This window comes from Lonchura striata, chromosome 3, assembly GCF_050655825.1.
Source record: "Lonchura striata isolate lonStrDom1 chromosome 3, ASM5065582v1, whole genome shotgun sequence".
Classification (NCBI taxonomy): domain Eukaryota; kingdom Metazoa; phylum Chordata; class Aves; order Passeriformes; family Estrildidae; genus Lonchura; species Lonchura striata.
The window spans coordinates 51075383-51102150 of NC_140705.1; the positions used below are offsets into that span (position 1 = coordinate 51075383).

At 36.6% G+C, this 26768-nt stretch overlaps 1 long non-coding RNA gene across 1 annotated transcript; it reads right to left on the minus strand.

The window, feature by feature from the left end:
- Window positions 1-563: 563 nt before the first annotated feature.
- LOC110479679 (uncharacterized) lies at window positions 564-24923 on the minus strand. The gene is made up of 3 exons (XR_002466970.2): window positions 24892-24923; window positions 10698-10785; window positions 564-608 (listed from the first exon to the last, which is right to left on the minus strand). It is a non-coding gene; the product is annotated as an uncharacterized LOC110479679 (long non-coding RNA).
- Between the last annotated feature and the right edge of the window lie 1845 nt (window positions 24924-26768).

Here is a 26768-nt window from a genome sequence, read left to right on the forward strand (position 1 = left end):
TGTAAAAAGTGTTTGTCAATTCTTTCCCAGAAAAGAAATGATTGAGAGACTCTTCTGTGAGGTATGAGAGAAAGTTTTTCAGTAATTTAAATAGTAAAGTGCAGACTGGGATAACCAGGAATAATATAGCAAGTTTTCATTTTGCATATCCTATGTAATATGACCAAGTGCTTTAATAATCATCTAACTGTAGGCAAAATGACCAGACCTTGTCTTTCTTATTTTCAGGTTACATCATTCGCCATCTTGGAATGTTCTTCCCCTTGGAATAAGCTGAGCAAGAACTTGTTTTGCAGAGCTTGTTCTTCTGGGAGCAGCTTTTAGAGGATATTTGCATATGGGAAGGCTTCTCATTGAAATTTAACTTTTTGAGACTAAATACACCATTAAAAAAAAACAACAAAAAGTTAATTGAGTAAGAAATAATACTTATGAAAGGAAACAGCTCCATGTGTTCCAGAATATATCCTTCTTTATACTTCCTTCTGGTGTTTAATCTTTCTGAGAGGTTTGGTTTAGGGATGGTGTTCCCAGTTCAGTGTTCTGACTGAAACATTCCAAACCGTGTCCCATTCACTCATTACTCCCTCACTCTCCTCCGGAGTCAGCTGGAAAGAAGATTTGAAGACAAAAAAGACAGAAATTATGGGATGAGATAAGAACCATTTACTGGAAACAGCAGTGAAACAAAAATTAAGCAGTAACAGCAACAATATTCGTAAAGGGGTGTAGAAGAAAAGTAAAGCAAATATTCTGTCACTTAATCAGAATTCTGTATTTGTTCAAGGTTGTACTTCCAAACCATTGGTGAGAATAGACATTCAAAAGTTGGCCTGTTTTCTCCCACCTTTCACACCACTCATGGCTGTCCACCCTCAGGGCAGATCTCTGAATTGCCTTTCTGAAAATCTCTGTCTGGAATCTAAACATGGAGTTGACTGTACTGACTCTAAACCTGGTCCAGACCATATTGTAGCACACATAGCAACCACAGTGTGCTTTCCTTAACATCCAAAGGGAATTTGGAATTCTCAAAGGCTGCTGTAACAGGTCTGAAGAAGAAAAAGGATGAGAAAGCTGGAAAATCATCCTCCCGTGTTCTCTCCATAGGCTGGGTATGGTTATTAATAGATGCCAAAAGGTAGCACCCAAAGGTAGGGGAGGAGAGCAACACTGAATACACATCCCAAATGATCCTCACTGGCCTGGATGTTTTCATGTCATAAGGTTCTCATGTCATAAGCTGATATGAAATAGTACAGCAACATAGCAATCCTGGTCCCTCTCCCTGTTCCGAAAAATAGCACAGTTTTGGTCCAATGCTGCATATATGGAAACAAAAATGGGGTTGTGTACCACAACCCCTTGAACAGTCCAAGCTTTGTGACCAGTGCCTTTGGTCTTAACAAAACAAATGCTTAGATCAAATATTTTCCAGTCCTTTCACTGGGCAAACCTGTTGTTATCTTAACACTTTGCGCCTGACATTGGGTGCAAAATAAGGCTGTTGTGGATTAGGAATGGTGTCCCCAGTTTAGTGCTCTCACTAAAACACTTCATACCATGTGCAGTTTACTCAATCCCCCCTCTCCATCCTTTTCCCCCTGTGGCGAGATGGAGAGGGCAACTGAAGGTACAAAAGATAAAGGTCATGTGTTGAGATAAGAACAATTTACTGAAAACGGCAATGAAATAAGAAACAAATCGTAACAGCAGCAATATCAATGAAAGTGTGTACAGAAAAGAAAACAATTCACACAGAAAAAAAGCTGACTACGTGAGAACCTGAAATTTCTTTAACCACTGACCCAAAGAGAGTAAAGACATGAGGTGACATAGAATAACTTCTGGCCTGGCCATGCCTGCTCCTGGCTACTGCAAAAATTTACCATCTTGTCTGGAAGCAGGACATTTTATATAACTGTCAAATAGTTTCACAAATCTGCTAGAGTACAGAATAATAATCACAAGTAAAAGATAGAATTGTAGAAATACTCTTTTTTAGAAGACTTCCATTCCAAAGCTTCTTGCCACATATTGTGTTTTGAATCTTCAAAACAGTCAAAGGATTTACACATTAAAGTCCTCCTGGAAATGTCTTTGAAAGTCCTCCCTAGGAGAACAGCTATGGTGTACCTGCAAGCTGAGCAAATTCAGAATAACACCATCTGTGTAGCAACTCTCATTCTGCATAGGAGTTAGTCCCATAATGTCACCTTTCTTTGCTCATTAACCTGATTGTCCTCATTCCACACTTTACCTTCTCCTGTGTATTCTCCATCTACACAGGGAAAACTTGGATGCTACTGATTGCATCAGGTTGTTTTTTTAACCATATATTTCTTTTTTTAATTTTAATTTTTATTCTTTTTATTTTATTATATTTTTTTGATCATTAAAAATCCATTTAATAAGAATAAAGCTATTTACTAACTCTTAATGAAGTGATATTACTTGTTTAATTGTAATATCTTGTATCTTGCTACCAGTTCTTCACATAAAGCTGAATGTTACATGAATGTGGTGGAGCACAGGTGATAGTGTACAAACTGACCAAATAAAGGCAAATAAGAGGTTTCACAGGGATTCTTAAAACCACAGAACACTACAGAGTAATAAGTAGAACAAAAAGAGACAAAAGAATCAATATGAGTCAAACTCTTTTGGGAAAGGTGATTAAAAATGTTTTACAGCTGTGATCTACCATCACTCTAGAGAACTCTGTACTGTTAATAAAATAAGGGCAAAATTTTTGAAAGACTTTACACGACATCTTATTTTTCCAGATATAAATTAAGAATAAATGCTATAGATGAGAACAATTCCTTTCCCCTGTTAGCCTGCTTAGATATGCCTCATTGTCTATTCATTTTATTTCATGTTATTTTATTTTGTTTTATTTTATTTTATTTCCAAAATTTTGCATCTAGAAAAGACCTGCAGTCTTGCAGAGAATGGATGGTTATGGACATAAGAGTGATGTTCTTTCAGAGACCATCTTTTAGGCATATATTCTGAGATTTACGTTTAAAATGCAATCCAGCAGCCAGTAAATGTATGTAGGAACTCCTTTGTAAGACACAGGGTGAAATCCTGCTTCTCTTAATCATCAGGTAGAACCCTTCCAAACTAAAGGTCCTGACTATTAATTCTGCTTTTAAATGGAAAACTTGGCGGGCAGAAGATTTCACCACTTAAAAGAACAAGGTATACTGATATCAGTCATCTTGGAATTCAGTTGGCTTTCTTGCTGCAAAGGTTGTACTAAATATAGAAATGATTTTGAGCTGAGGATGAAAACCTAAAAAATCTGCAGAATACTGTAGTCTAGGAAAGGCTTTTTGCTTGTGAAACTTCTCACATATTAGAAATGAAATAGATGCTTAATTAAGGAGAAATTCCACTGATTTACAGGAATCTTTGTTAGACCAAAATCTTGTGATTTAGGAGAACAATGGTTGCCAGATTTGGTTGATTTGTACTGTGAGTCAGAAAGAACAAAAAAGAAAATTATTCCTTTTTTTCCTACAGTCATTCTCACACAAGCTTTCCCTCCCAGCTAAAGAGCATTAGCTCAAGAAGCAGAGAAAGAAAAGGAAAGCAAGCATTCATCTAAAACAAATTTCATTATGTTTTTTGGCCAAAAAAGAGGTTAATATTTTTGGCAACTTGCATTTTTCCCTCTGCAGCTGGAATTCAGCAGCTCATAGCTGTCTGCCAAAGCAGATGCATATCTAGGCCACTGCCTCACAACAGCTTTTGTGAGTGTTGTTAAAAGAGGCACTTTCTAGATAAATACTGCGAGAATCTTAAAATTAGAGAGTTTGAATAAAAATGACAGAATTCACTTGTCCGAGTTGGAGCAGAAACAGCTGGTTGCAGAATTTAGGTATGGAGATAGTTTTATCATTTGTAATAAATACATATTATTATTTCCTCACTAACGACCCATAAAATAAAGATCAGCCTGGTAGTTCTAATTCTGAGGATGATCTATTGATGAAATCAAGTATTTTTTACAATATTCTATTAATATGAATGTAATCATCATGTGATCTTGAATATGAGAAAAATTAAATAACCATAAAGTTTTCTTGCTCATATTCCTAAATCTTTTTCTGTCAGAATATTGATTTTATAAATTTATTTTTAAATAGATTTATAGTGTAGACATTATACTTTCTTTGATTTTCTATTTGTTTCCCTCTCTTTTTCTCTCTGTCTTCATACACACATATGCATGCATATATCTATCTATTCAAGAAAATACTGAGAAATGTCCTGGTTTTGAACTGGTTGGAAATTAATGCTTTGTATTGAGGATTTGGGACTGCCATTTACACAGATGTCTCCTTTAAAAGCACACTAATTCTGGTAAACCAAAACCATTAAATTCATCAGTTTCAGTAATGTTCTATCCAAATCCAGTCATTTTATGGAGTTGATCAAAATCTCCTTCAAATCAGGAAAATTTTTTGAACTTGTAACCTGTTACACACAATTAAAACAGTCCTGCATTTTGTTCTCCACCTCTGGAAACCATCTTTTCTTAAAGTAGGAGCAGCTTTAGAGAAGGTGATTCAGGGCAAGATTTCATAGCCTCTCTGGGAAACCCATTCCAGAGTTTGCACTCACTCTGGTGTTGCTCTTTCTATTACCTATTGAGAGTTTCCCGTGCTGTAACTTGGGACTTGTCCTTTCATGCCCGTCTTCCAAGAATAGTCTGGCTCCTTTGTTTTCTGCACACTCTCATTAGATGTTGAAAGAATAAGAACCCCATTCACAACACAGTTCTCTCAACCTCCTCTCATATGTCATGTACTCCAGTCTTTAATCATCACTGTGGTTCTCAGCTGAATTTACTCCAATTAGTCAAGGTCTTTTTGGCAGCAGTTTAGTATTGGAAAGCCCATGATGAAGAAAACCCCTGAGGGTAGGCGTCACAAGTATTTTTTCTTGCTCTTCCACAAGCCAACCATTCTTCTTTGTATTCCAGCTTATGGGATGTATTTTTAAATAGAAATATTTCAGATCCAGAAGTACTCTGCCCTCTGCATAGTGCAGTTCCCAAGCTGATACTTTTTCCTGGCACCAAAACAGATAAAGATGTTGATACAGAGAGGTCCAACTAGTGCCTTATTAGTCTCAGTGTCTGCAAAACAGTGAAGTTGGTTAGAGCTTCCTAATTAGAGCTGGTTTCTTATGGAGTAGCTTTTTTTCTTTTTTTTTTTTTTTTTTCTCTATTAATTCCCAGGCTTCTGAAGAAATGGTTACAGAAGCTGCATGAGCTGACCAGTCATGTCAAACTTCACTCATTCTCCATCAGGTCAGTTCAGGTGCATTTATACCACAAAAGGTGGATCTCTGAATTCTGCACTGTCCAATAGTCATTTTCTGTAAATACATGGACACACATACTGTGTATCAATCCATCCATCTCTCTATATAGTACACCTAATCTAGATGCAAAAATTCACTAACACAAAAAACTCCCAATCTAAACCACAGAATTACTTCTTCGTGGCCATTAATGGTGAAATAAGCAGGACATTAGATGCGAATTAAACATGACTTCCGTACTAGCTGATGCAAGGAAGACCTTAGCATCAACTTTGTTGTGCTTTTCATGCTAAAATATTAATTCTGTTTAGACATGTTGTGTGGAATGACTCTGAAACTTTATTCTAAAACAGGCAGTATTGTTTAAAAGCTTCCCTAACTAATAGCTATTTTTTACATCAATTGTGAAAAAGAATCAATATGCTTTAATGCAATAGCCTCTCAAAAAATAGTTAAACACACATACTCCTACATCATGAATAAGGGCATCATAAATAGAAGGAGAGGAGGGGAGAGGAAGTGAGAGAGGGAGAGGAGAGGCTTTTTGCTCACTAGCTAATAATCACCAAAGTTATCAGGGAAGAAATCAGAAAGTCTTGAGCATGTATTTGGTAACTCTTAACGAAGTATAAGAGTTTGTTGGCCAAATTCACAGCTGGATCTGTCAAGCTTCTTTCTCAAGAAGTACTTTAATGAACATATTGTAGTTAATATTGTTTTAAGAAAAAAATAAAAATAACTATAGTGTACTACAGTGGGTATAATTTTATGTTTTTATATTCCTGCCATGAAGATAAGTGTTCCTTTTGTACTGCCTGACACATGTATCCCTGAAGCAATAGCCACATGAGGTCACTGTTGTTCATACATGAGTCATAAGCTCAAATCACAAAATTTTCAGTTGACTGAAACCAAGATCTGTGACTGAAAAATAAAGTTGGCTGTATTATGCATTAACAAAACTCTATGTTTCACAGTCTGTAAAGAGTATTTATTAACATGGGAAATACCAAATACAAATATTATATGTATAAAATCTAAAATAATTTCTTTGTATTTGAAAACCAGCTAAAAATTATCTCATAACAGCTGAAAAGAGCATGGGCATTATCCACTATATCTTCTGGAACTTTCTCTGTAATAGTTATTCAGTTGTGCTGGCATAATAACATAAAAATTTCAAGAGACTTGGAACTTTGTAATTATTTAATTGCTTATCTTTCACAAGAATTTTTTTTCTTTCTGGTTTTATATGTAAAGTTTATTGTCTACAGAAGCATAAAAATGCAAAAAATTTAAATATTACAAACCATGTGAGATGATCTGGCATTAGATAAGCAAGCTATTAGGCAAACATTGTTACAGCAAACCTGCACTGAATTGCAGTGCAAAGCCATCCTAGCTCTGAATTTGCTTACAAGTTTTTTGTCAATCCTTAAAACATATTATACCTATTATGCTAATAGACCCTCTCTGAATGATTCATCCATTCATGTGATTATATCAGCATACATTATCATAACAACTTCTCTTAAAAGATTACATAGCATATATGATGAATTCAGTGTTATGAGATTTCAGAGTACATTTCTTTTTTGTCGAGTTCTTCTAATAAAAGAGTAAAGTGTCATATTCACCAGTGCTATATAGTCATGAAATTAAAAACCTTATCACGATCGAAATCATCAAGAGAATAGAACAGAAATAGCAATCAAAAATGTCAGCTGAATTTGAAGAACTGCATAATTAAAATCTTACTCCCCAAACTGAATCAAAGTCACATTTGTATGCTGAGATTCTTTCAGGGAGGAGGGCTCTTTTTATGCTGGTGTATTTATCAGCATGCATTTGGATGCAAAAGCACGATTTGTTCTACTAATAAAATAAAAGATAACTTTAAAAGTTGATTAGTTTTTGCTACATTTTTTATCAAAATACCATGCATATTAACTTCTACATCTGAGCATTAAAAACCCACACTACATAATGTAATAAAGGACTACTTTAATAGAACATTAACACAGTTAAAAAAAACCTCATATATGTGCTCAACAATTCTTGCGTTTAGTTTTTTATCTGTAAGCAGGTCAGTAAATAAAATTCCTCATATTATCTAATTATTTCATACCTTTGCATTCCCATATGGGATTTTAGAGATCACAGAGAAAACTTAAATAGTAAATACATTCAACTTCAGCAAAAGAGCAACAAAACAATGAGTCTTAAACAACAGAGCCTGTATATAAAATGGAGGGAAAAGTGGGTCAATACAGGACATTATCCCCAGTTTCTATTGTCAGTATGTACCCTTAAAACAAAAAAATATGTTCTCATAATTAAATAATCATTACCTTAAACTCTACAGCTGATCTGACTACACATAATATGACCTCCATATTTATAGAAACAAAACATTGTAAAATTACAAAATATAATTAACTATACTAATGAAGCTATAAAATAACAATAACTCTCAGTAAGTATATGACTACAATTTGCTGCTTAACTCAATTAATTCATTGCCGTAAAGGAAGGCTAAAATAACTAGATTCAGGAGTGAAAGAGTTCATCCAGCCTCAGAAATCAACTAAATTTTGAAAATCTGTCAGTATAATTGGTGACTGACCAGTAGCAGCAGCATGTGCAGCAGATGGTTGTGGGAATGGGTGTGAGTGTGCATGGATGCAAACATTCCAATAGCTACTGGCCCTTCTGTGATTTGAAAGGACAAGGAAATTTTTACCTCAAAATTTGTTAGCAGGATCCACACAACAGCAGTTCAGCCAGCTCTTAAAGAGGACTCAGATAATTAACTACCAAAATGTCGGATAGACAAGGAAGCAACCACTGGATGTTTTCACTTGCAGAGCACAATGCATATAATTACTCAATGCTGTGATAGTGCCAAGAAGAAGGAAGAAAGGAACTTGTTTCACTCCCTAGACTCAGACCCCTACCATGGGACAAATGAATGCTTTTATTTTGGCTCTTATGACCAAAGAGATCTTTATACATTGTACTAAAAATTGTCTTAATGAATCCAACCTTTTGAACCATACCATCTGTCAATTGTGGTAAAAGATAAATATACGAAAGATATTTTCAGGAACATGTCATATGACAAAAAATTCAATTTCATGTTTCTTAGCTGTTTATTAACTAGCAAGTTCCTTCTTTCTTTTGCTATTTTTTTAAAATAAAGTATTTCTGCCTGAGCAAGCAAATGAAAATACTTCCTGCTACCTTGCCTTTACTCAGTAATCAAAATCCTTACTGAAATAATTTACCATAGTGTTAGGAGCATATTTTTTGAGTGGAATCCCTTCAAGGTATTGGCAACACATCACTGGAAAGAAAAAGTCTTTTTTTACTAGAAATACATATTATTCCACCAACTACTACTCCTACTAAAAACTCTACCTAGGGGACTATTTTCATCACTGAATGTAAGTGTCCAATGTGTCACTCCAGCAGATGATGATGGGGCAGGTGGAAGGCTCCTATATTCATTTATTTCAAGTGAGATTTAATTTATTCTCCACCTATTCTTTCACTGAGAACTTCTCTCCCTTGCCTTTACAACCTACTCCATTAGGGTGTCTGGCAAGTCAGTGAAGAGGAGAGAGGTAACATAGTTTTGTGTGAGTCATATGCTGGTAATAGTCTGAGCTATTTTACTGTCTAAAGTAGCATAGTTCTTTCATCTCACAGATCGTTTTACTACTGCTGGTTTAAGGTTTAAAAAAATGCATGGCCAGTCTATTTTAGGGGCAGCTGACACACAGTCAGAAAATACATTGGGGAAATTATTGTCCAGTGAGGTTCAAATGTTATTTAGAAGCAGCAAGCAAAAAAATTATTTCACCACAACCCTGTGATCTCCAATGTAGCTTTTTAAAATGTATCTCTATAGCTTTTGACTGATAAAATCAATTTGGTAGCATTCTTTAGAAAATCTTTTGAGATTTCATCATTTTAGTTGTTCAAGATTACATTTATAAAAGAAAAATTAACACAGTTTGAGTCACACATAACTCCTTTATATGAATCCATATAATTTAAACATATGTATTATATATTTTGCCTTCCAAATTCGCCATTGATCCACAGAGATGTAAAGATCACTGCTGACATACACAAATCAGGATGTGAAGTCATTCATAAGTCTATCAGGAGATAACATAAATAATAACAATAATAATACCATTATAATCATAATTAAGCTTGTGTATAATATTAATATGAAGTAAAACTTTTTGTTCCAACTGTTATGTAGATTTTTGAAAAGCTTACTCTCTGTACAGAAGCTTCTTCTTCAAAACAATAGAATCCAAGTTTAAGAGCCACAAAAGGCACCTCCTGTCTGATCACCTATCACCACCATATCCACAACTCATATGTATTATTTCTTTACTTGAGTTTTTTAATCTCCATTTTACCAAAATTCTGGAGACATGTAAATAGACAATTACTCATCATCAAGGCATTTTTGAAGTAAATTTTTACTTGGGAAATGTGTATGCACACACTTGGTGGAGTTTTGTTTTGTTTTGTTTGTTTTGGGTTTGTGTTTTGTTTTTTGTTGGTTTTTTTGTGTTGTTTTTTTTTTTTTTTTTTTTTTGTGCATAAATAAGGTCACAGAATAACTTAGATTGGGAGAAATTTCTGGAGGTCAGCTTGTCCAGCCCTCCTTGCTCAAGGCTGACATACATTCACTAGCTAGGCTAGAAATAGCAAGTAATTTATTTATATTAGCATGAGGACAGCTATGGAAAAGAAGCATTTTCATAAGAAAATAATCTAGTATTGTGTAATTTTATACATTAAAGAACACCATATCTTAGTTACCTTTCTAACATCTAATATACCTTTCTATATATATAATTACTTTTCTGTGTATCTAATATATACATTTCTCTTTACACAGATATATATACACACATCCCACATATAAAGATAGAAACATGGAATTTGGAAAGATAAAGAAAAGAATATATAAATATGGAAATATATATATATATTTGAGAAATTGCATTTGTAAAAAGTATATTCTTATATGAAATGTTACAAAATAATACTATTTTCTTCATGAAATAAGGGCATATCCATGGACCCTACTAAGAGACATAAAAAGGGTCAGAAAACCACTTGTCTTTTACTTAGACCAACCTTTTCAAACAGAAGTATCATAAAATGGAGCCTGGACACAAGATGTGACATTTTGAGAACACATCAGCTGCCCCTCAGTGCATTCTCTATGAGTTTAACAAGTCAAGGCTAACCTGGGTGACAACTAATTAAGACCCTACTAATGAGGCTGTAAAAAATTGTGTCCTTAGAGATTTCATATTACTGACCTCTATTGCTCTTTAGTCATTATACAGGGAGAAATGTCCCTGTGTGAAATCTTCAATGTTTCAAGCACATTTTCCAGAGCACAGCTTTCTGTAGTAAATAGAAAACAAATGTAGTTAATCATGCAGATATCAGCAAAACATGGTACATTATGCCTTTGTGTTCATGCAGAAAGAAAATGTGTCTGATGTAGATGTTTAGATTTACAATAGTTTAATAGAACCAATATTTGGCATATTCAAATACCAGACTACAAACAAATGTGCTGTCACTCTGAAAGCTTTCATATGGTTGCAATTTTCAAATTAGCAAACTGAAAGTTATCTAAAAGGCAACATATTGTTATACTCTAATGGGCCACTATGGCATAACTTATTTAGTCATCTGTTCCAGCTTAAAATCAATTTCTCCAGATTTTGGATTCAGAATCCCCATAGGGTTTTTACAATTTGGCTACTCCTTTCTCTTTCTTCTGGGCTATATTACAGGAGCATGTATACCACAGGACTTGGCAATACATCTGAGGAAATGTATTGCCAAGTCCATTGTTAAGGTGGTTTTTTACTGAACTCATCACCCCTAGTGCACCAACAGTGTAATGCAAAGGCTCCCTTTTCATAGTGTATCATGGCATACTGGAATGAAACAAGACTGATCTGAGTCTATTCACAGAAAAAATATCTGATCTCAGCATACAGGGAGAAGATGAGTGAGGCCAGACTGCAGCCAATTGACCTGAAAGGAAAACATCCAAGATCCCATATTAGTTCCTACAGACTGAAAGGCATTTTTATTCATGATAATTTCCCTGTACTTTTTCTCCATACATTTTATTTTCCAAGTTTAAAGCAGTGAACATGAAAAAGGTTGCCATCTTTCTTCCATGTACATAACCCTAACTCAGAAATGTGGTTTTCCCAAATTCAGGCCTCTTTCCCTGACCCAAACTTTAATTGCCTAAAATATAAATGCCTATATATGAAACGGTTGTTTTTAAAAAACTGGTTTTATTGTCAAAGGAAAGAAATTTGTTTAGTCAACACAGAGTTTACTTGAGAAGGTAAATGCATCTATAGCTTCTCTCCATTGTTATTACCAGATCTCTGTTGACTACAGAGATACTGCATGATGATTTTTCAGATGATTTCTAGAATTACTTCCATTTTAATAATGACACCATCGCTCAGTGCAGTTACATCTGGAAAAAAAAATGAAAATATGATCTTGTTCCTCTGAATTTTCTCTTTCAAGCATCAGACCTTTTACACACCCAGTGACTCTCAGATTTCATTTTGATTTTCCCTTACAAAATAAGAGCATACACAGGTGAGGAGGTAAAGTTCTCATCAATAAAACTCAATGATAACCACAGGTGGAATATTAGACTCAAATTCATCTTTCAGTTTTAGGCTGATTCGACTGCAATCTGTTGAAAGATTGGCATCTGTGTGCACACTCACTGGATTAGGTTCCAGATTTAGATTCTTTTACAGTTTTGGGGAGAAAAAAAAAGAATTCTGAATTAAATTGGGCATTTATACTGGTCAGATTTTTCAGTGCTGATGAATTATCTAGGTTTCTGTGCTTTCTACATGCATACTGCATACTGCATTTGATCTGTCACTTTTCTTGGTGACTTTTTTCCAAAGCTGCTAAAAAACTTTAAAAGATTCTTCTCAGACCTGCCTTTTTTTTTTTTTTTTCCTCAATAATCCTAGTATAGAGATCTTTGGAATTAGTAATTTGAAGTAATACTAGAAGAGGAGTAATTATGTTGCATGTTAATGCATGCTCTTTACATACGTCAAACAAATATATGTTCCCCTTCAAAATGCAGTGCATATCCTAGATCATGAATATGCCATTTCTTCCCCTGATTCTAGGATTTTATTTTAGAAACAAAACCAAAAAGATTCATCACTGATTCAGTAAGAGCAATCTCAGTAATCTTAGCTGTGCATAGGTAACATTTTCATCTCATGATTATATGACTTTTCTCTTATAAAATCATCATATTATTTTATATCTCTTTCTTTGTTTTAAAAGTAATTATAACTATAAAGAAAAAACTGTGATTATACTCAAGTTATTCTCATGTTATTTAGGTAGGGTTTGTGGTCCCTTATGTAAAATTCTAGTTGAAACCCAGCACAGTTCTCAGGATAGAGTTGGAGATTTAGACTTCTATGCTTCCAAGATTGCATATTTAATAATACTATGATAAAATACATCAAAATTATTTGGAGCAGGAACCAGAATCTGGAAGTATCTTCTCTCCCAAATACAGACTCTTTTCAGTGGTTTGTTAAAACTGGTTATCCCCTTTCTCCCATATCCATGCAGAATGTCCCATTTTTACCACAAACATGAGAAAACTCTTACTACTATGGTCTAACTGGTGATTATGAGTTTCCTTGACAACAGAGCAGTGCATAGCTGCTTCTCCAGATTAGTCTCACAAGACCTAGCAGCTACAAGTAAAATACAAAATTATGTGATTAACAGAGGTGAAAAAGTTTATTTAGCCAGGCTATATACAAGAGACATGCAATCAAATTTTCCTCATTGGCTCACACTTTATAAGACATCAATGAACAATTATGCCTTCTTGAATGAAATTCATAAAAGACTAATTGCAGAAGGACATTTTTTGATTGCTTGTTTCCATTTTCATATACCAACTGATGACTGAGGAAATGGCTGCTAGCAAGATTTCAGAAAATACACTCTGTAGTATTTCCTGTTGATTTTTTATTCACATGAAAGATCTAAGAAACTGTTGCTCATAATTGTATTTTGTAATCTGTACAGAAACTGCCTCTTTCAGACATTTTATTGAGGCTCTTTTTGAGGCTATCAGTGATCTATTCTGGAGGTATGGCATTGAAAAGGAAAAATCTTGATCAGCACCCCAGGTTGTTCCCTCTGGCTACCAACATTTACAGAAAACAGACCTGTGAAATCTTCAGATGATAAGAGTGAAGCAAGACTTTTCAGTGTGCTGTCTCACCTTAACTTACAGCTCCCTAAAGCACTCATAAACACGCAGGCATGACCTAGTGATTTCTCTGGGGTGCATCTCTGCTGTCTTCTGCTGCACAGCATGTGGAGCCCCAAGGCCTGCAGCATGCTGATTGGTATTGCTTGGAATACATCAGAGATCCCATCTGGAAAGTGCACTCATTTCTTTTGCAGAGAAACTGGAGCATGTGTGGAAGTGTGGGGAGAAGAAAAGTTTGGAGAAGAGGTGGCACATGTCCTTCTCGTCTCATCAGGATAACATGATGCATCTATGCTTGGGCTTTTCTTTCTACAAATCAGGACTCCAAGCCTGAGTCATAATGCAGCATTGATGACTCATACCTCATCTTTCATTTCTTTCTGCAAATGGAAACCTTAAAGCTTTTAAATATGTACTTTAAGACTGACCTGAGAATTAAAAACTTGGAAGCCCCAGATGCATCCTTTGTTACATTGGTGTTGTGTATTTTATCATGCTGTTTGCTACTGTTTTCCTTTCCTACATTAAATCTTTTAATCTTATCTAACTGTAAGCAGTGTATCACACAAAATGCACTTTTATTCACTATGCCAACAAATACAATGAAAATACTTCCCAGTTTGGCACACAGAGCATGTGTCACATCTTGTGACCATATAACAGCAGCACACTACATATAAACAAGAAAATAAAATCCCTTGGCAATATATCAGACATCATGTACCAGCTCTATCTCAAGACAGGGTAACAAAAAATTACTTAATAATCACCTGCTTTTTTTTTTTTTCCCCAATTAATAAGTCATACTTAAAAGTTCTCTATTAAGATATAATGTAATCCTCCAAAAATTTCTCATCATGACTCAAGAAAACACCTGAGAATCTTGTGTAAAGAGGTTTTGGCCTATTTGAACAGGAGCATGTTTCACAAATATATCTCTTAGCAGCCACTGATGAAGGAAGTTTAGAAGCAATCAAAAAAGAAGATTCCAGTGCCTGTATGTTCTGACTTTGACCCAATCTGTTGGAAGCATAAAAATCCCTGTTCAAGACTGCAGTTCTTGAAAAATACAGGCAACCGGGTGTAATGTGGGGTAATTTTCTGAGATTTTAGAAATCTTCACATTGCCTGTATTACCATATGAATAGAGGGAACACTCTTAAAGATAAATATAATGTTTATAGACATTTATATGTCAGGTCAAATGGAAAAATTATTCTCTTTCATTGAGAGATAATGATTACTTCTTATGACTAAATTTTATAGCGCTGCATTATTTACAAAGCTTTGAGCAGACATTAAAATAGTCATTACCAAGGGGAGGATTCTCCTTTCATTCTGTCTCTGTTCTTTCACATAAAAGAACATATTGCAAATGTAAACACACTTTGAGCTGAATATTTACAGTATTTTTAACACGCTTTCTGGCATCTTTCTGGCAGATAACTAGCTGTGATTTAAAAAAAAAAATGTTTTTGTGACAATTGTTTTATGTGCTTTTTAGCTAGATTTTTCTTCTGATACATGTACTGTCAGAATGCACATGCACAACATATTTATGCTCTATTGACCACCCAGATTTAAGATATACCAGCTGAATATAGGAAAATGCATGCAGTCAATCTCAAATGTCTGTGAATCTCAGCTCTGCCAACTGAAGAAAACCAGACAGATTCATAATATTTACACCTTGACTGTTCTGTGTTTCTGTTCTCTCACCTGTATCTATTTACTCCATTTGCATGAACAAGAAGGAAAAAAAGGATCACAGGCAGGCTATTCATACACAGGCTATTATCACAGGCAGGATTAGGATTTTCAATACAGGTAAGGTACAACCTTTGAAGTCCAGACCTCCCCTGAATAGTTCTGAAAGACAGCTTCCCTGAGACCCAGTTTTATACTCATTTCTCTCTGCAGCCCTAGAATCCATACGTAGAACAGGCTAACAGCAAATGTTAGCCTATACAACCAAGAAAGCACTTTTCCCCTCTGCTGGTTGCTCATCTGATCTAATAAAAAAGCCCCTGAACCAAAGAACACCAGATGCTAGCTGCTATCTCTGTGCAACTGCAGATGGGTTAGCCCAGAAACTGAGCTCACCAGTGCAGAGCTACTTTCTGCTTCCAGCACATGAAGGCAAAACTCTTAATCAGAAGTTTCAGTTGGCTGCAATGTTGTTAGAAATTGTGTGGGCCTGCATGAAAAGAATAATTACGACTGAAAAGGGTTGTGAGGGTGAGCTCCACACATCTATAAAATGTAAAAAAGAAGGCCTTACTCCTTTGCAAAAGCCACAGCCCACAGGGGAGCAGATTACTGCTGTGCAATTGATGTATCCATAAGCCGATTGCACGGTGTGTGGGGTGGATATGCAGAGATAGGAGGGAGGGAAGGAAACTGGACTGTGCTTCTGGTGAGGAGCAGCTCTTAAAACTGTCCCACAATGCTGACTGAGACGGCAGCTGCCATATGTGTGCTCTAAAAAGATCACCTTGAATGAATCATCCAAAATAAATGTATCAAGAAGAGATAAAGCAGAAAAAATGTGAAGGAAAATAACTTCGACTCATACAGGCTGGTGTAAAAAAAAAAAAAGCACTGATCATATTCCTTTATTTGTGATGATTTGCATTATCCTAGTCAGCTCTATCCACTCCTAGAATCTTGTTTGATGAAATGAAAATCGCTTTAGTAATATAGTTTGCAGAGGGCATGGAGAACAAGATTGTTTATTCCTATGTTATAACTTTATTACTCTACATATTTACAGGAGAAGTTGCTTACTGTAAGAAGAAAAATGAAGGTTTATAGCTTGGGTATTCACTTCTGATATTTGGGGTTTTTTTTCACTTAGATTTCATTTCCCATCTCAGTCTTAGATAATTTAAAAAGAAAACTACATATAGAATCAAGTTGAAGACTCACTTGTAATAGGGACCTTTGGCAATGTCAAAACCTGCATGACTGAAGTATCTTCATTTCTCTATTGTTTTCAATATATTTTAATCAAATTGATATAATCAACAGACAGCAGAAGTGGGAAGAATATCCAGTATCTCTGAGTCTTTCTCTCTTTTACCCTGTAGACAGATGCTGAATGTTCAGCTTATGTAATTTTTCCCCCAGTGTTGTTTGATCAATAATCAGACTAGTCTGACTAATGTTCTCAGAATCAAGAAAAACAAATACGTGGGAACGAAAGCCCCAGGACTAGCAAAAAAGATAAATTTGAGAATTTCCTGCTGGAATTATCTGCAAATGAACCTCAGAGCTCTTAAGAAACTTTGGGGTATGGAAGGGATTTTAGCAAAGAAAGCAAAGTGAAGCAAAGAAAGCTCAGTGATAGAAGCAAGACCTAGAGATGGTGAGACCAAAGAGAAAGTGTGTCAATATGTGAGCAAAGAACACATTCAAGAGTATCAGGGAGTATAACAACTGAAGGAAAAGTAATGAAAAAAGAAAGAAAAGGAAAGGAATACAATGTAATTGGAGACTACAGTTTTACTCTGGATGATTTATTTATGTGAAATCTTCCTAACATGCATTGAAAGATTACTCCAGGCTGGTTAAACCTTCTTAGGCAAAATAATCCTGAGAAATAGACTGAAGGGGAGATTTATTTTTGCCTTTTACTGAATATAATGTTAGAAATGGTACTGAACTCTTGCCATCAGAAATAAAGTCTTTTACATTATTTACCCTCTTATTCACTATCATCTACTGCTCTGTTTCTTAGGGGTTAGTAAAAATGAGAATACTTTTGCATTATTTCCAAACAACTATAGAAAAAAAGCTAGCAAAATTAGCATTTTCTCAGAAGTCATCACATCAAATTTAGTCTACCTTTGTATGCTTCTAGAATAGGTGCATAGGATAGTAATATCCAGTACCTGGCTGGAGAGATTGATGGGAAACGCATGGGAGGAGCATATGTATTGTTAGGTGAGGGCATAAACTGAAATGTACCATGTGAACTTCAATGCCAAAGAAGAAACAATACACATATTTTTCTAAATGCAAAAATAGAGATGAGTGTTTTGCATCCACATAGCAAATAAAATAGGTCTCTCAAGCAAGAAGGGTTTGCCCAGAGATAATGAAACACCTAGACCATCAGGAAAAGACACATGGAGAAGGGAGCAACAACAAATCTTAAATAAAAAGAAAAAAACATGCAGAAAAGTATAGGAACAACAATAATAAAACCCCAGATTTGGTGGCTGCCAGAACTGACAAATCCTTCGCGTTCAAATCTAACCTCAAGGCAGAACATGAAAAATTGGTAAGAGCATTAATTGGAAGAAAACTGAGAGAGCTGACATCTGCCATGGCTAAAGAAAAAAATGAAATTAAATACCTTTGAAATACTCAGTGAATTTAAGAGCAACTGAAAAACTCTGCAATAAATCTTAACAGGATACACAAAATAGGAGCATAAAGAACACAGTTTTTAATGGCTTAAACTATTTAATGTCATTTCTTAAATGCCCAAATGTATTAAACTTTTTATGATACAGCTAAAGGCCCAATCTCTGTCCTGAAGAATTCCATTTATATTTAAAGCACAGCTTAGGGAAAAAAAAAAAAAAAAGCATTTTATAAAAAGAATTGGAATTTGTAGTTTCAGGCTACACTGTTCAGCTGGTTGCTTGCTGAGCTTACAGGTGTCTCAGTAGTATGTGAAACCTATATTTCATGTTGGAAAAATATATCAGAGATTAATTTTAAATAAAGATTTAAAGAAGGAAAAGATAATAAAATGTGTGTGAGAGAACAAAATAAACCCTAAATTTCAAAAAAATAATCATATAATATTACTTGTAAATAATCAGATGCTGGACACTTCAGGAGCCTGTTGCTGAAAAGAAAACAAAAATCATAATTATACCTGAGTCATAAACTAGCTTTACAAGTCTGTGAAGTTGGGTGCCAGCAGAAAAGAAGTTTATTTCAGAGTTTTTATGATATGATATGATATGATATGATATGATATGATATGATTGATATGATGATATGATGATAAGTTTGTTATATCTTCTTCCACCAAAATATCTAATTCTTGTCCCAAGGAAGTGTTTGACCTAAATTTCATAAATTTCACTTCAGTAGAAAAAGAAAAAAATCTGAAAAAAACCCCACAATCAAACAGAAAACTAAACTAAACAAAACAAAACAAAACAAAACAAAACAAAACAAAACAAAAAAAAACCAAAACAAAAGACCAAAACAAAACAAAACCCCAAACTAAGCTGAAACTGGAAGTTATTATCATAACTAAACAAATATACATTATCTGGTCTTATTATATACTATATATGGTCTGAAAGGTTAATCATTTTCAAACATGCAGATACATGTTGAAACATCTTTAGCACAATAGCATCTTGCTATCATCTCCACATATTCAATCTATCTCAAAGCTGTATCAGCTATATAGTTGAAGAAAATCACCGTTCATGAAAAATACATAGAAAGGATCATCTTCAAGTAAATACAAACTGGTTTGCTGTTATCCAAATGCTGAGACACAAAATGCGACATTGCTATTTGATAAACATTTTAAGCCAGTCAGCAAAACTTGATCCATTAAAGAAAGCCCTTTCCAGACTCTTTGTGAACTAGGTTAACCACAGAGCTGGAAGCTGCTCCTGTGCTGTTTGCTTTCCAGGCACAGGAGAGCATCACCATAAGAGAGACGTCTTTGTTTATGTCTTCCCCATCAACAATGCTGAGGATTTCTGCCTAAGGGCCAGAAGGACCTGAAAATTCAGATGGCCACTCCTGCTTTCCCCCAGCACAGGAGGGAAGTGTGTAGAAGTAAAGGTATTTCTCCTGCCTCTGTGCCTCTGACCAGGGAACTTTCAGCAGCCAACCCTGCCACAGCAGGGCTGGGGCAAGGACTATCAAGGGCCCCAGTCTCACCTGCAAGTTTGCTGGCTGGCTCTCCAGCACACTTCCCCAACCACCCAGGCTGCACAGGGAGAGCTTTTGGAAACCTGAATTTCTTCTCAGCTCTGATTTACAGCCTGATTCTATGCGGAGTTGTACAGTTTCTCTGGGAAAGTGCTTCATCGTGGGGGATGCCTTCTTGAGAGGGAAAAACAGCAACTCCTTCACTGATCTTACTACTAGCATACTACTAAACATAATGGGAAATTAAATCCTAAGACTTGTGAGTGAATGTCAATCATGATCAAAGATGACAGATTCTGGAAGAATTCATACTGCCTATCTTTGACAGCACCCTGCACTTGTTGTTGTAAATTCACTTTTTGCCTCTTGACATACATTGCATTGGGAACTTCTACTGTACATTTTACCAAGCAGCAAGGCACCAGAGCCCTTTTGCAAGTGTTGTCTGAGGAGAAGAAACTAATAAAAAGAGGGAATGATGGAGGGATAAGGGGAAGAAAAACACCAAATGTAGCAAAAAATGGAGACAGAACAAAATTAATCAATCCAAAGTATACGAGGAAGAAAAAAAATCTTTAATCGCCTATATAGCAAGTCTAGGAGCCTTTTTAGTAAACAAGAGCTGGAATGGTTCATTTATGAGCATGAATTTTTCCTCACTGGCATTAGTGGTACTTGATTGGGTGATCTGCATGACTGGAATACTGAAATCACTGGCTGTAATCTATTTAGAAAAGGAAAAGTTGGGAGAAAGAGCACAAAAAGACACTTCATGTCAAAAATGGTTCTTACTAAGTGCTGACAGTGTAGAAGTGAAAAATATTGGAAGTTTGGGGGTGAATATTCAACTGGCAAAGTACAAAGTACCAGCTGGGATTGGCAGCAAGTCACCATATCACAGTAGGATGCCTGGGGCTCAGGTGAGCACCTGTCTATAGTGAAGGAGAACTAAATGGCTGTGTAATCACAGGAGTGACATATGCTGAAGAAATTCTGTTAACATTCTTTTAGAATTCAAAGTTAGAGGTAAAAATTTCTAATACACTACTAGGTAAAAATCATGGTTATATTAGTACAAATTCTTAGATTTGATATTTGCACAGAAAAAAATCCAGTCAGCAATTATCCTATATTGCTTTTAATGAGTTGATTTCAATTAATTGATGGCAATTAAGGACCATATTAAATGCAAGGGGAGGGAAATAATATCACAACATAATTAGCTTACCTAGAAGTAGAAACCAGAGAAAATAAAGAAAACAAAAGTAAAAGAATGCACAATCATTTAATAATGAACTTCACCAGATTCAAGTAACTCAAGATTAATCAATTACCAAATTGAAAAGGCAATAAGATCTGCCATGGTTGCTAACGTCAATAAGAAGAGAGACTGAGTTTTTTAAAAAGGATATTAAAAGCAAATTAAGGAGAACAATATTGGTTTTGCACTAGCAGATGGGAAATACAAAATAAAGAATAGTAATGTAGACAAACCATGCATGCTCAGTGCATAGCCCCACTGTCTGTTTAGGAGTGGAGAAAGTAGAAATTTTATCATAAAGTAAGGCTGAATTATTTTCCATTCCAGTGGTCACTCCAGAGAATTAAAAGGCAGTTAATAACAGCACACATTTCCAAATAAAAAGATTGAGGTAATTTTCATTGAAAAGTTTTAGAAAAATCAAGTAAATAAATACTCTGAACCATTAATGTTAATTCTCAATAAGAACTGGAGCACCAGAAAAGACACAGTGAAAAGGAAAGCTAATTTTGTGCCAATATTTTAGGGGTAAATGAGAAGACATGTCAGTCTAACAATGATTAGAGGAAAAATTATATAAGACTCCTATGATGTAACAGCTGATATAAGATTCAATTTATAAAGAATTAAAGGTGGATAATTAATGATGATCATTAATAATAACTGATTCTGTTCAACAGGAGTTTATGGAAAACAAACCTTATTGAACTAACTTGATGGCTTTTATTGATGAGATTACAAGTTTGGATGATGATGGCAACCATATTGGTTCAAAAACTTTCAGTTTTTTCAGCTCATATTGATGACCATTTAATGAGGAAAACTAGAAGGATGAAAATTCAACATAGACCATATTAAATTAGCAAAAAATCTAGCTAATGATACATCTCAAATTAGAACTTTAAATGGAAAACAACTTCTGAACAAGTCAATAGCACCTTGTACCTAGCTACCATTTCAAATATTTCTACATAAAAGGAAAAAAAAAGTGCAAATCAATAGAGTTTGAAGATAAAAATATAGCTTCAGTGGCATATGGGGAAGAGGACTGGTTGTTTTATGTAACTTGGATAACTTGGCAAGCTGAACATAAAGAAACATGTATCTGAGCAGGGGAGAACACAAAGTCCTGTAGCCAGGAAAAGGCCAGGCAATTCAGAGAGAGTCCATGGAAAAGCCTATCTCAGGAAACAGAACCGAGAAGAAGCTCTAGAGGGCATAGGAGATGAATAAGATGGACAGGCCATTTCATGAGGATGATGAAAGCAAATCTGATATGAGGCTTTTTGCATTTGAAAATGCTGCATTCCTTAATAAAATACTTCCACAGCCTAAATTTCTAGAAAATATTGAATCGCTCGGAAGGATTAAAAAAAAAAAAAAAATCTGTGAAAATGATTGAAGGACTGAAAAATCTACCTGGTAGTATAATGCACGGGAAGACCAAGGTCTTTATCTTATCAGAAAGGAGATTATATATTAAAATGGCAACAGTCAAGACAAGCTTAGAGAGAGAAGAAAAGAACCTTTTTGATTTCTAAAGGGAACTTTTCAGCGTTACTGTTAGAAGTTGAGCAAAAAGCAATTCTTTAAAAATAAGGTTTAGACTAGAGATAAAATGTAATTTTTTGATATTATTTCTTCTACTGGATCTTCAGGATTTATTACAGAATGCTTTATGTAGTCCTTGTTTTTAGAAAATTTTAAATAATATCTGCAACAGTATTTCCCAAATTTAGTTCAATCAGCCCAAGGAAGTCCTATCACCTGTTGCAGAAGGCCAGTCTGGGTAAACAAAGAGACTCCATTTCATCTAGAAAGCCATTAAAACGTTATAAACAGACAGAACTCGGGTTATTCTCTCTGATGTGTCGTGTGAGTTACAAGGCCACACATGATCTCAGGAAAACAATAGGGTTTTCCAAGATCGGAGTCCAGAAGACATCATTAGACCTGCTGCATGCCTTTTCCTTCTTGCAGCCCATTCTTCATGAAGCCCATTGATTCCCTGCGGGGCAAAGAGAGACCGCGTCAGGCACGGCGGTACCGTGGGACCCACGCCGGCTTCCTCCATCCCTCGGCGGCCTGAGTGGGACAGGGCGGGACAGGGCAGGGCGGGGCAGGGCAGGGCGGGGCAGGGCAGGGCAGGGCAGAGAGGGGCAGGGCAGAGAGGGGCAGGGCAGAAAGGGGCAGGGTGGGGCAGGGCAGGGCAGAGAGGGCAGAGCGGGGCAGGGCAGGGCAGGGCAGAGAGGGGCAGGGCAGAAAGGGGCAGGGCAGAGCGGGGCAGGACAGAGAGGGGCAGGGCGGGGCAGGGCAGGGCAGGGCAGAGAGGGCAGGGCAGAAAGGGGCAGGGCAGAGCGGAGCAGGGCAGAGAGGGGCAGGGCAGGGCAGAGCAGAACGGGGCAGGGCAGGGCAGGGCAGGACAGAGCAAGGCAGGGCAGGGCAGAGAGGGGCGGGGCAGGGCAGGGCGGGGCAGAGCAGGGTAGAGTGGGGCAGGGCATTGCAGAGCGGGTCGGGGCAGAGCGGGGCAGGGCAGGGCAGGGAAGGGCGGAGCAGGGCGGGGCAGGGCAGGGCAGAGAGGGGCAGGGCAGGGTAGTGCAGGGCAGTGCAGGGTAGTGCAGGTGGGAGCGCTGCGGGCTGGGAATGTGCGCATCCCCAGCTTTCCGCAAGAGCGGCCGGCGGCGGGCGCCGTGTCTGAGCATGAACGCAGTGCCCTCTCTTGACGGGTTTCAGTTTACAAAGAGTATCAAGGTTCAGCTGGAGCGGGGCGCTACCAGAGCTCTTCCAACTGCTCAGAGCTTGGGAGATTGGCCGTACTACGGTTCATTCTACTTCTTCTATTTGCCCGTCAAATCTCCTCCTTGAATACAAGCCATAATTTTACCCCTCTCTCCATTTTTCTCAATTTCAAAGACCATACTCACACTCCCGTTACAGAAGAAAGCATCCTTCTGTTTGTCAAACGTCAGGATTTTAGTTTCACTGGCAATCAAAATATTTGCTGAAAACAGAACCTGTTTATTTCAGAATTAAAATATGTTAAAATAATTTGTTAAATAGATTACATTACAAGCTTGATAAATGAAAATTAGATTTGACAGTCACTTAAGGAAAATAGCAACTTTCAATAATAATAGCAGAATGCTTAAAAATATAATTTTAATGGATATGCATCCACAATTTCATGGAATAAAGGAAACAAACAGAAAAAAACAATGGTCACAAAGAATAATCTGACCTCCTCACTGGCCAGTTTTAAATGTGAGAAGAAATTCCAATGCCATGAAAATGATTTCTCCCTTGTGTTACCTTGCCCTAGGCAAAATGAGAACACATTTATTTTCCAGATGAGGTATATAAGAAGCAGAATGTTTAATCGACTTGCTAAAGGTTACACAAGTTTATAGGGACAGATAAGAAAAATCTACTGTGTGGATGTCCAAAGTGCCTAACACATGAAGTGTTTCAAATCTCTGTATGCAGATCTACTGAAATGTAGGATCAATAATATTAAATTACCTAGACAATGCTTTAATGTCCACAAGTGAGAAACCATTGACTAAAAATAAAGCAGTGAAAGCATTATTAGACTCTTCCCCCCCCCCCCCCCAGAAAGACTAATAAGTGCACAGAAAATTACAGCGTTAGTTGAGAAAAACATTGTACAAATTGTGTCCACAGAGGGCAGTGATAAGCCTTCAGGTTGACAATTTGTTAACCATGCTCCTTTGTGAAGCAAGACAACATGGCAAGGAATTCCTCCTCCCCTCCAATTCCCATTTTCCCCATTCTCCCACAGAAGGTGGAACAGTTTGAAAAATGCCAAAGCTATTGCATCCTTAATGTCTCTTCAGCCTGGGTGGAAAACAAACTCAGCAGCAAGGATGCAGTGACAGCACTTGGCTGCCATTGAACAGTGGCCCCGGAGCAGGGTTTTTGCCACTTGTGGTGTGCTGCAGTTGGTGGCCCAGGAAGTTCAGACACCCTTGGACATTACTCTGCTGATCTCTGGTCTTACCCTGTGCTGCAGCCCACTGTGCTGAGCACCCTTCCAGATAGGTTCAGCATTCATCCTCATGTATAATTCACTATGATCTTCTACCAGTATTCATAATGGAAGGTATGTGATGGCTGCATTGTCTATGAAATCAGTATATGACAGAGTGCCAGGGACACATCATTCTCTTCTTCAATCTAACAGCTTGCTGAGCTTTTCCATCCTATTCCCTTTTCATTTTCAAAACTGGCTTGTCCTTTGCCTGCACATGAGAAGAGAGATTACTATTACCATTAGTTCATCCACTCATTGCCAGTAATAAAATACACAGAAAATTCCCTTACTGGTTAGTATTGCTAAATAAATGACACATCACATTATTTCCAAAATCTAGTCACTTAGATAGAATAGGTCAAGAAACTGAATACATTAAATGAATGCATTGTCCTTATTATTGCTATTACATCTCATCTAAGGTATGGATAGTGTTGAATAAGAAAGTAAAATCTTATTCTTTTCTTCACACCAGTTCCAGAGACTACATAAGGGAAAGGAAAACTGTTTCTGTTTCCAGTAGCCAGAGTGCATGACATGGCCTCAGATCTCCAGCACAGGTTGGTAGGAATAACAGGTTTTGGAAATAAGAGCCAACGACTTCTCATCTTTGCAGAAGCTATGATGTATCACTAGGCTTTCCATTTCTATTTTTCATTTCATGAATGAAATGATGCCCCTCCTAATTTATCTCACCCTCTAGCTAGTTGTTGTCTGGTGAATTTTACAAGTCTTAAATTCATGCCTGAAAGGGATAACACTGCTCTTCTCATTCAGTTAAAACAAAGACATACTTAGAAAATGTACACATTTAAACCCACTTAATGTTTCAAATATCATTATTTTCAGTAGCAACTGCTTCTTAGTTAAATGGTTTTTCAGGCATCAGACTATTATATGACAGATGATTTTGTCACTATGCAAAATGTGAAACCTGTAATCAACTTGTTATGGCATTTCACAAAAGTATGTGACAGTAAAATAAGTAAACTGTCATTTGGGCAATCAAGTCTTGAAATCCTGCAGGAGGTAAAAAAAAATACCTGACATTCAATCTTCATGGTAGAGATGATGTTCAAAAAAATGGCTTAATACGGTTACAGTCTTAGAGTTTGAATAGAATTTTTATTGCAGTGTGCTTAAGCCTGCAATGATTTTGTATTATGTTTTAATCACTTCTTTTTTCCCCCCTAATTGATTCTTTCCTTGGAAAGTCAACATGCATGTCACACAGCAAGGTCTGCTCTTTTAACAAAGTGTTGGTTAAATTGAAACAATATTTTCCCTTTACTGTTGATGACAACATTATCAATTACAAAGCATTTTCAGACTGGTTTGATAGGAGAATGGATGCAGTAGGTAGGAGCCCATACTGATTTACTGGCACCTGGGACAGCCTGGAAGATGGTGCTGGCAGCAGCAAGCTTCTGCATGGCTGGAATGCTTGGGATGATGTGCTGCTGAATACACACTGTCCTGGCTAAACGGATTTCACATGAAAGTTTTATTAAAGGAAAGGGATACAGAAGCTATGGCTCATAAGCCACTTCCTGCCAGTCTGTTTGGCCTGTGGCTTGTTCTCCTGAATCCTTTTTCTCCTCTGTGGCTGCTGGTTGAATGCAGCAGGCTGGTAGCTGTAGCTCTCCTTGGTCTTCCCTTTTTCCCAGGTTCTCCTCCAGGCTCAGGGAAGGAGCAGGCTAGGATTGGGCTTAAAACCAGTTAGTAAGTCCTGTCAAATCACAGGGAAGACACTCCAGGGGACACAGGTTTCACCATTATGCTGCCAAATGCGTGTTCCCCTCTCTTCTCCATGGAGCAGACATCCTGGGTGTGCAGGCACTAGA